This window comes from Schistocerca americana, chromosome 1 (genome assembly GCF_021461395.2).
Source record: "Schistocerca americana isolate TAMUIC-IGC-003095 chromosome 1, iqSchAmer2.1, whole genome shotgun sequence".
Classification (NCBI taxonomy): Eukaryota; Metazoa; Arthropoda; class Insecta; order Orthoptera; family Acrididae; genus Schistocerca; species Schistocerca americana.
This window is the reverse complement of record NC_060119.1, coordinates 691,530,317-691,542,351: the sequence shown is the minus strand read 5'-3', so window position 1 is coordinate 691,542,351 and position 12,035 is coordinate 691,530,317.

Here is a 12,035-nt window from a genome sequence, read left to right as displayed (position 1 = left end):
ACCACTGCCACGTAATTTTAAGTCAATCACAAGGTTCCACGAGCACCACATCTCCCCTCTAGCTCGTCTGGTCAACCTCTGGAACAATCATAAGCGAAGTTAATAAAATTCTTTTCTCTGCTGGAGAAGCAGCTAACCACTGACCTGTAAATTTCCACGCAGGGTGGAAAAGACGTTACGCTCCTCAATTCTGTTTCCCATGGCCACTTTCGACAGCGTGTGTTGATAGTTTTCGTTTAGGCCTGAAGTGAACAACACATTTATCACAGAGATAATTATCTTGAGTGGCCGAACTTTACAGCATGTCCGAACAGAGGCCTCGGCTAAACTAAGAGAAGTGGTTTCGTGTACCAACATAGACCATTTCAGAGCTGCCATAAATGTTGTGTCCATCCTAAAATTCTTACTTAGGCCTGAGGCTTCCCAAAACACTCATCAGGCAGAGGGACGACACCACGTAAGACATCCATCTTTAGCGTCCGTCCAAGACGAAGATGAGCACTACAGATTCTTATGGACGCCAGCTCTATGCACAATGGGGGTTTACGACACTACGACACTGTAGAAACGCCTCGCCCAGGCGACCTACTTTCTCTTTTGCACCCCTGTTCCTGCTGAAAGAATAGTACTGAATATGAAAATAAGTGAGAGAGTGACTTGTCGTCTCTTAAGCTACCTTGTAAAATGTACACTTGTTACGTTTTGCACTGGTCTGACTAATGATGCAGCCACACATTCACACCAACCACTATAAATCTCGATATGAAACACACGTACTTACGTCTATCGAGAAATGGTGCAGTCACCGATTTACCGATTTAAGTGATCTTGGAAACTGACTAACTCAAAGCTTACTTTTCTTTTCCGTATTTTTTTTTTTTTTTTTTTTATATACTGAAAATCCTCAATTAGTCATTCATCTCTCTGCAAGACACAAAGTCAATTTCTGAAAGTGAGCATCCTTGGCCTTTCTGATTTAAGAGACCAATAAATAAGAACTAGCTTTGTGTCATGTAGTGTAGGCTTTGAGTGAAGAGGGTTTGAGCTTATTTTACCAAAACATTTATTAAAAAAATAAATACTTCCACAAAATGTTATAACAGAATATTAAACAATAATGATAACTCAGTTGCCCAGCTCTAGTTCTGGAGCAAGTAGGCCACCAGAACATCACAGATAATTTAAAGACCCCTACCTAATATTACATACAGGCCCTAGTGGCACATAGAGGGCAGGCAAACAAGAGAAAAATTACAGATCAAAGTGTTCGCAATCTTGGTCCATAGATATTACAATTGGGCAGTATAACAGAAAACATGCAATAAATGAAAGATGCCTTTAAATGAGAAAACACGAGACGCTTTAAAGAACAAATAAAGCTTTCTTAAGCTGAGCATTAAATATCAGCCACTAACACCGGCTTCACCAGTTGGCTTACAGAATTTTCTAACTTCACTTGCTCGTAAATCACAAAACATGGGAGGTAATACATTGACCTTCTGACTCAACACTATGCCCGTAAGTCAGAATGTTACGGTGAAACTGTTTCCAAGCCATGAAAGAACAACCTTCTCTCGATACACGATGCAGTAGCTTCTCAATGACAAGCACCCTGTGCGCTTAACACACGGGCCCAGCTGCCATAGGAATCCGACGCACAGCCAGGAGTGGCCCCATCGTCGTTCTCGTTCGAGCGATACGGCGAAGTTGATCGATCCACAGGAAAAACACTTCTGCCGACAGAAGTGCAGTGGTGCTCGTCCAGTCCGGGAAACGCCCTCGCAGCACTTGAGCAGTCGCCACGTGCGTTACTCCAGCATTGCGCGCGCGCCGCGCTGGACACGCTGAACGGGAATTCAGACCGCAGGCACAGGTGACGGAAATGAACCGCCACATTTACGGTCTGGCGTCCTCTTCACATTATATATCAAATTAATCATATCTATCTCTGACTTCGCTAGCGAGTACATCCACTAGCATCTCATTATTGCTACTATTATTACTACTACTACTACTATAGTTGACACTGCTACAAATCTGGTTAAGCGATGAAAAACAGTAATTACAAAATGTCTTGCACTTAAATGTATATACAATATTGACTATACTCCCCAGCGTAATAAGATAAATAACTCACAGAATTCTCGTTTCAAGAAACGTTAACAGTGGCCAGCAGCTTTTAAGGAAACAGCTTACAGATACACTATATTGTGGCAACGGCCCTTCAATACAATGTATGATAGTAATGAATCGTTGCGCTCAAAGCGCATATACTCTCTTTCTTCACTATACACTGTACTTGGTGCTCAGAATGCTGAACTTGATCACGTCAACTGATAGAGAATCACTGAACGCCACTAAAGCACATTCGTAGTGCCCAAACTCCACTGTAGTACCCAAACACACTCATTTGTGTCTGTTGTTGGAGTCGCCGTCCTCTCTCGAGACTGGGGAAGGAAACCGACCGCCTTCCTGGTCTGTGGTGTCCACAACCGTTCGATCACACCCCGCGTCGACCGTTGGTTATTTATACACTGAAGAGCCAAAGAAACTGGTACACCTGCCTAATATCGTGTAGGGCACCAGCGAGCACGTATAAGTGCTGCAACAAAAGGTGGCATGGACTCAACTAATGTCTGAAGTAGTACTAGAGGGAATTGACGCCATGAATCCTGCAGGGCTGTTCATAAATCCGTAAGAGTAAGAGGGGGTGAGATCTCTTCTGAACAGCACGTTGGAAGGCATCCCAGATATCCTCAATAATGTTCATGTCCGGAGAGTTTAGTGGCCACGGGAAGTGTTTAACTCAGAAGAGTGTTCCTGGAGCCAATCTATAGCAATTCTGCTGGAATTGCCCAATTCCTTCGGAATGCACAATGGACATGAATGGATGCAGCTCATCAGACAGGGTTCTTACGTACGTGTCACCTGTCGGTGTCGTATCTAGACGTATCAGGGGTCCCATATCACTCCAACTGCAGACGCCTCGCACCATTACAGAGCGTCCACTGCTGACATGCAAGATCCACGGATTCATGAGGTTGTCTCGATCTTGTACCACGTCCATCCGTTCGATACAATCTGAAACGAGATTCGTCCAGCCAGGCAACATGTTTCCAGTCATAAACAGACCAATGTCGTTGTTGACGGGCTCAGACGAGGCGTAAAGTTTTGTGTCGTGCACCAAGAGTACACCAGTGGGCCTATGGCTCCAAAAGCCCATATTGATAATGTTTCGTTGAATGGTTCGCGCGCTGACACTCGTTGATGGCCCAGCACTGAAATCTGCAGCAATTTGCGGAATTCTCTTCAAACTTCGTTGGTCCCGTTCTTGCAGAATCTTTCTCCGGCTGCAGCGATGTCGGAGATTTGATGTTTCGCCGGATTCCTGATATTCACGGTACACTCGTGAAATGGTCGTACGAGAAAATCGCCGCTTCATCGCTACCTTGGAGATGCTCTATCCCCTCGCTCGTGCGCCGACTATAGCACCAGGTTTATACTCACTTAAATCTTGATATCCTGTCATTGTAGCTGCAGTAACCGATCTAACAACTGCACTAGTCACTTGTCGTCTTATACAGACGTTTCCGACCGCAGCGTCGTATTCTGCCTGTTTACGATTCAGTGTATGCGGCCCAACTCCACGCCACGCCAGGTCCCAGCTGACTTCTTTGGCTGATGGCCACCAAACGACCCACTCTCCCTCCAACAGCGTGTCACGCCCCATCTTAACGAATCGAACCATTGCCCTGTACCAGCCGTGCAGACACGTCACCCGCCAGCACCACAGCTCCCCGTGGAGGCTGAAGTTGCCCCTGAAACGTCTCCAGCTCCGCTGCTCACATCTGTTGGACCAGCCCGCTTCTACCACCAACCTCGCCATGGTACCAAGACCTGACAGCGGGCGATACGCCACAGGCTTCCCGGCTACACTACTGTTGCCAGTGTGATGTTTTCAAAGTGGAGCAGGTGACTGCCTTACTGTGTCTTGCTCACATCGGAGCAGCGCTAGCTGCGGCTCAAACACCACTGACCACACCCTCTGGCCAGACTAGCACCATGGCAACGCAGCCGTGGGCCGTGGTTGGCTGGGCTGGTAGGATGAAGACGTGCCACAAATTTTAAATTCACAGCGCAATAGTAATTTATTTCCAAACGAATATACTTTTCAGAATGAGATTTTCACTCTGCAGCGGAGTGTGCGGTGATATGAAACTTCCTGGCAGATTAAAACTGTGTGCCCGATCGAGACTCGAACTCGGGACCTTTGCCTTTCGCGGGCAAGTGCTCTACCAACTGAGCTACCGAAGCACGACTCACGTCCGGTACTCACAGCTTTACTTCTGCCAGAACCATCCTGCTATCTGTCCGGAGCTATTTAGGGAAATCACGGAAAACGTAAACCTGGATGGCCGAACGCGTATTTGTGCCGTCGCCTTCCCGAATACGAGTCCAGTGTGCTAACCACTGCGCCACTACATTCGGTGTGTTGCTGCAGACGTTGTCGCAAAGTGTGTGCGGATACTTGTCTTACTGCAAAGAAGCCCATTTGCTGTTTGCTGAGTGAAGGTACGTGACATGCACATGCGATCCTACACGGCCAGCGAACAATACGTCTGTCCTCTCGAATGCTAATCGCGTAGCGCCGTTGAGATCGTGAATGTGTTGACTACGGCTCGCCTGTACCTATCGATTTCATAATAGCATTATAGTCGTGGGTTTCCGACCAAAGTGAACAACAATGTCTGGTAAGTACACACATCAGTTTCGATAGTCCACGATTCTGCCACTGTCGGATTCCGACGCTGCGGTCGGAAACGTCTGTATAAGACGACAAGTGACTAGTGCAGTTGTTAGATCGGTTACTGCAGCTACAATGACAGGATATCAAGATTTAAGTGAGTATAAACCTGGTGCTATAGTCGGCGCACGGGCGAGGGGATAGAGCATCTCCAAGGTAGCGATGAAGCGGCGATTTTCTCGTACGACCATTTCACGAGTGTACCGTGAATATCAGGAATCCGGCGAAACATCAAATCTCCGACATCGCTGCAGCCGGAGAAAGATTCTGCAAGAACGGGACCAACGAAGTTTGAAGAGAATTCCGCAAATTGCTGCAGATTTCAGTGCTGGGCCATCAACGAGTGTCAGCGCGCGAACCATTCAACGAAACATTATCAATATGGGCTTTTGGAGCCATAGGCCCACTCGTGTACTCTTGGTGCACGACACAAAACTTTACGCCTCGTCTGAGCCCGTCAACAACGACATTGGTCTGTTTATGACTGGAAACATGTTGCCTGGCTGGACGAATCTCGTTTCAGATTGTATCGAACGGATGGACGTGGTACAAGATCGAGACAACCTCATGAATCCGTGGATCTTGCATGTCAGCAGTGGACGCTCTGTAATGGTGCGAGGCGTCTGCAGTTGGAGTGATATGGGACCCCTGATACGTCTAGATACGACACCGACAGGTGACACGTACGTAAGAACCCTGTCTGATGAGCTGCATCCATTCATGTCCATTGTGCATTCCGAAGGAATTGGGCAATTCCAGCAGAATTGCTATAGATTGGCTCCAGGAACACTCTTCTGAGTTAAACACTTCCCGTGGCCACTAAACTCTCCGGAATATACTTTTGTTGAGTTCCACTCACAATGTTATCAAATACATTTTAAATAAAAATAATGTGCTCTAAGCTACGTCTATTTTTTACTTTTTTTCGACACACCTCACTCATATTAAAACCAAGCGTCACTGCCGATATTCGAATTTACTTTTTACATGTCTTTATTACCAGGAAAAGGGAACAGCGTATACATGTCTGTTTGATGTTACGACAGAAAAGTCCTCCAAGTGTAAGGGTGTATAAATACACCACTGGCAACTATAATTCAAGGCATGCAACAAATATTACACTAGCGCGAAACTTACAGCATTATTGGATACGCAAATGATGATCATTTAAATGCAACAGCACAAATCGCATTTCAATGCCGGTCGTCTCTGAAACGATCATGTTACGCCTCGCGTAAGAAGCAGAAACGTTCACAAGCAAGTGTCGGAATCCGACAGTGGCAGAATCGTGGACTATCGAAACTGATGTGTGTACTTACCAGACATTGTTGTTCACTTTGGTCGGAAACCCACGACTATAATGCTATTATGAAATCGATAGGTACAGGCGAGCCGTAGTCAACACATTCACGATCTCAACGGCGCTACGCGATTAGCATTCGAGAGGACAGACGTATTGTTCGCTGGCCGTGTAGGATCGCATGTGCATGTCACGTACCTTCACTCAGCAAACAGCAAATGGGCTTCTTTGCAGTAAGACAAGTATCCGCACACACTTTGCGACAACGTCTGCAGCAACACACCGAATGTAGTGGCGCAGTGGTTAGCACACTGGACTCGTATTCGGGAAGGCGACGGCACAAATACGCGTTCGGCCATCCAGGTTTACGTTTTCCGTGATTTCCCTAAATAGCTCCGGACAGATAGCAGGATGGTTCCTTTGAAATGGCACGGCCGATTTCCTTCGCCATCCTTGAAAAATTCCAACCTTGTGCTGTCATCTTTATGTCGACGGGTTGTTAAATCATAATCCTCCTTCCTTCCTTTTGAGGCAACGTGGACTGCGAGTACAACGGTCAGCGTTGCAGCAGCACAGACAGGCATTCTGATAGTGTTGCCCCCAACCACATCAGTGGCCATGGGAGCGGTATAACTCCTGGTCTTTCCAGATGAATCCTGTCTCTGCTTACAGCTAAACGATGATCGCACTCTTTTGTATATTATTGTATGATGCTTCCCAACAGTTGGCTGGCCTTAACTTGTTTGTAGCTGAAAATAACTAGCCATAACCATCTTCAGCTTGAATTAATGTTATTTGTTAACTGGCGCGTATTTCTTACACGTTTAAGTACCAGTAATAATGCGTCCAAGTATCACAGAAATACGTTAAACTGAATTACTAGAAAACATAATTATAACTGACTCATTTCTTCGAATATATGGTAAATAAATTATACAGCTCAGTAATGCGTGTGACTCAATAAATAGCATATATCCATCTCTTAAGGAAGCTTACTAACCAATGTATGCTATATGTGATTCCAAACAATATAATTTTTGAAACAAAAGGAAACTTTTTTTTTTGAGTGTTTGGCGGCTGATGAATTTTCCTAGACCGACTGGGCTTTACACTGTGGATGTTATAGTACAAGTGAATATGGCTGCAAGGGAGAAAGGGCTGTAATTCCGATGGCCACTTTTAATCAGAACCCACCAGTTCTCATGAAACAAATACAAGCACGCACTACGCCCTAATCGTTGCCCAAACATATCCGATGTAATACTTCAATCTTTAATGCTTATTTACAGAGCTGGCATACCTACCTTCTACCGTTTGCTGTCTGCGATCGCTCAGTAACGAAGAGACCGATTCAAAACGAAAAGCAAAGAAGATAAGGGTTTAACATCTCGAACACGACGAGATTATTACAGACAACGCGCAAGCTCCGATTGGAGGAAGGATAGAGAAGGAAATCAACAGTGCCCCATCAAAAGAACCATCCCGACACTCGCTAATCGATTTAACACATTTCTGCCTACTGTGCCGTACGAGGAGCGTTCAATAAGTAATGCAACACTTTCTTTCTGAAAGTAGGTTGGTTTTATTTAAGATTCCAGTACACCTTATTCTCCGCTCTTTTGGCTACATAACTCTGCTTTTCGACATAATCTCGGTTCAATGTGACGGCCTTACGCCACCTTACGGCGAGGGCCTGTGTGCCCACATGGTACCACTCTACTAGTCGACGTCGGGGCAAACGTGTTGCTGCATCAGTAACCTCCCCATCATCCATGTATTTCATTCTTCATTGGGCCAAACAACTAGAAGTCGAATGGTAAAGTGGAAATGCCGCGTGGTTAGGGCCTCTCATCGGGTAGACCGTTCGCCCGGTGCAAGTCTTTCGAGTTGACGCCACTCTGGAAACTGGCGTGTTGATGGGGATGAAATGATTATGATGACACTTTTTTTTCACTAGCTGCTTATATTTTATGACCCACCGTCTAATTTCTTATGGTGAGTCGTATGTTGCCACTTAGCCGCTGTGACTGGGTCCGGGGTCCGGAGTGACAAAGTAAGACCACCCCGGCTCCCGTCCCCACTCACACCGTTGCCCGTGTCCCGCCACGTGGAGGCAGGCTCTATTTGTTTAGGTCCATTTGATATATATATTTTTTTGTGCAGCATTAAATATACTTATAAACAATACAAAATCAAGTAAGGTATTAATATACAAAACGAAATTAAATATTTAGAATGAAGGAAGGGAGAGAACTGAATAGAGAAGGGATAGGTATAATATTGCCCGTCACCTGGTTGTGGGCGGCGGCCCTGGTCTTGGAATGACCCTCAAGACGCTGGCCGTCGCTCACCACGCCTTTAACATCTACCATCCTAAAAACTAACTTAACTAGAAGAGATTAGAGTACGTTACAGCTAGAAACTAAGACAACACAATACCCAGCCCCTGACCGGAGAAAATCTTCGAGTCAGCCGGGAATCGAACCCGGGCCGTTAGGTACGACATTCCGTCGCGCTGAGCACTCAGCTACCAGGGGCGGACAGTCGAATGGTGGGAGATACGTACTGTAGGGTGGATGAGGAAGAACAGTTCAATGAAGTTCTGTGAGCTCCTCTCGGTGTGCAGACTTATGTGAGGCCCCCTGTTGACATGGAGAAAGAGAAGTTCGTATGCATTTTTGTGAGGACAAACACTCTGAAGTCGTTTCCTCCATTTCCTGAGGGTAGCACAAGACTTTCAAGTTGATCGTTGCACCATGAGCGAGGACATCAAACAGAATAACGTCTTTATAGTCCCAGAAGGCCGTCGCCACGACTTTACCTAGCACAAGACTTCCAAGTTGATCCTTGCACCATGAGCGAGGACATCAAACAGAATAACGTCTTTATAGTCCCAGAAGACCGTCGCCATGACTTTACCGGCTGAGGGTGCTACTCAACTTTTTCTTCGAAAGAGTGCTGTGGCACCACTACACAGATTGCCGTTTTGTTTCCGGTTCTAAGTGATGAGTCCATGTTTCATTGCCTGTGAAGATCTTCGGCAAAAAATTGTCACGATCAGCCTCGTAACTTGCAAGCGATTCCGCACAGATGGCCCTTCGTTGCTCTTTATGGTCTCCTGGTGGACGAGTGTGTCAGCACTACCAAGAGAGACGTCCAGTTTAGCAGCGAGGTGTTTGATTGTGATCCGTTGATCGTCTCGAATGAGAGTGTCCGCACGTTCCGACACTGCAGCAATCATAGCTGTGTACGGCCGGCCGGCGTATGGAATGTAGGGCAGGTTTGCGCGACCTTGTTGACACACCCCTCGCCCACCGACTCACCGTGCACTGTCTCCGTAGACAGTCTACAAGTGCCTATGAATATCTGCGATGCCCTGGTTTTCCGCCAAAAGAAACTCAGTAGCATATTTCTGTTTGACACGCACCTCCATTACAGACACCATTTTGAAGGCTATGTGTAGCGCCACTACTTCATGAAACTACAGTGGCTGAAGTGGGAATATTGCACAATATCTGCATTTTTTCAACCGAAATTGTCCGAGAAAAGGAAGTGTGGCATTACTTACTGAATACCCCTCGTATCTGTCATGTAGCAGTCTTCCATTGTTGGCAAAATGTCGGATCTAAATCTGGATGGTTGAACGAGAATTTGAACTACAAGTCCAGTAGCTTATCACAGCGCCACATGATTTTTATAAAATGCAAGTCACTTTTACAAACATCAAGTTCTGAGACGCAATTCTACAAAATGCGTCGACAACGCATCCCATGTTGCTGCAAGTGTACGGAACAGAAACCGTGTTCAGAAAATGTGTTGACGACTCCTTCAGACATGTTCAGGGCAGTGAGGAAACCGTTGTCGCTGTGACAGGTTCAAGTCAGCCGTCAACAACAATAGCAACAGGTAACAGTGAGCACAAGATTTACAACTGTCGCTTAGACCGATGCGATGTTGGACGAATTACCGTTGGAGTGGACAGCGCGAAAGTTATAGTTACATGGAAGGATAAGCGGAAGATCTGTTTTCGGCTTGGGCCACACAAATTCGTTACTGAGCAGAAAGCAATACGTATGAAAGCTGTTGATGCTCTTATCCACAGCAGTGTTCGAGATTAATCCTTTTTTTTCAGACCATTACCACAGGGGTAAAATCTTATACTGTAAGTTAGATCTGATGTAGGGTAGTCAGTGCACGGCTGACTGCGTCCATTTCTGACACCGAAAGATGTACGACATCACCACCTTTATCGCTACCAAAATAAGCCGTCGCTAGCAGTTTCCAGCAGCTTTATAAACTTTGCAAGAAGCGTTTTATTCTGAAACAAGTAGAAGCTGTTTTTTGCCTTCAGTCTTAGTTTAATTATACTATTCAGTGAAGTCGCTAGATTCATATTTACCGTAAATAATTAGCTATGTTACCATGACATTTCCCAAACGAACAAGGGAATGGTCTCATTTACAAATACACCAACAAACCAACAGCTTGTACCCCTGTCTGCTTGGAACTACATGTATATCAATTACTAAAATAAAAAACGTCTATCTGCATACTTCTGAAATATAACCAATGTATTACTCCGAACTTTGCCTAGTTATAACATGTAACAGTTATAATGTTAGGCCGCGTATGGGTAGCCGCGTGGTTTAGGGCGTTTTGTCACGGTTCGCGCGTCCCCCCGTCGGAGGTTCGAGTCCTCCCTCCGCATGGGTGTGTGCATTGTCCTTAGGTTAAGTTAGTTTCAGTAGTGCGTAATCCTAGGGACCGATGACCTCAGCAGTTTGGTTCCATAGAACCTTACGAAAAATTTCCAAAATTATAATCTTAATAACCCCTTGCTCTGAAAATCGTTGCTCTCCTTTAACCACTCTTTTCACACTGTGTATCTGAATCTCTCTCTCTGTCTCTCTTTCTCTCTCTCTGCGACTCCATTCTCCCCTTCATAATTTTCATGAAGTAAGTTAACTGAATTTTTCCTTTATATTTTTCACATGAAAAATAACTTATCTAACTCACAAAATTCAATAAATCCACCCACATAAAACCAACAGTTTGTATTCCATGTCAGCCTGATATCACTTACCTCTATTTATATTATTAAGAGTATATCTTTCTGCAGATCTTCAAACTCGGTATCCGTGTATTACTTGAGCATTTGCATCGTTAACATAACAAATGTATGTTAAACAAACTCACAACTTTAGAATATCCCAAACTTAGCTCTCTTTCTCGTAATCCTTTCATCTTCTATCTCTGAAACTTAGACAAAATTGCTATTTATGTATAATTTTACCACTGTTTGCAACATAATTATTCCACTTGACGTTTGCAACCTGTCACCTGACTACATAAATGAGTACGAAAGTTAAACTATATAAACTTAACAGAAAAGGACTTGTATGTCACCCGAAATATTTACTCTAACGTATATTTTCGTTAGCTCAACCAAGAATCTCAACAACGCTATAAAACTTACTCTGAAATAATAGTTTTGTTTTGCTATATGTTCTTCGTACTTCGAAATAATGTTTCTGTTTTTGCTACATGTTCTTTGCATCTGGTAGTTCCAGATACTTTCTTTGGTTACGAAATATGACAGTTCATATGTGATGTATTACAAAAGAGAATGGCGCCTGTGAGCAATTGAGGTATTCTGTTTCAGTTATTTTATTTTAACATGTATATTTACGTTTTGTTTTTAGTCAAAAACGTCCCCAAATCATGTCCTGAAATAGTGTTTAGTTTCTCCTCTATACAGTGCTACAGGTTAAACCAAAGTCGTAACACAACACACACATGTCCCATTAATACACATAAATCCACCTGATGATGCAGTTTAAACCTTTGAAACGCGTTGAGGATATAAATAAACAGTGATAGGTAAAAGTAAACTTATTGTTTCTTTCGAAGTTGATAGATATCCCCTTAACA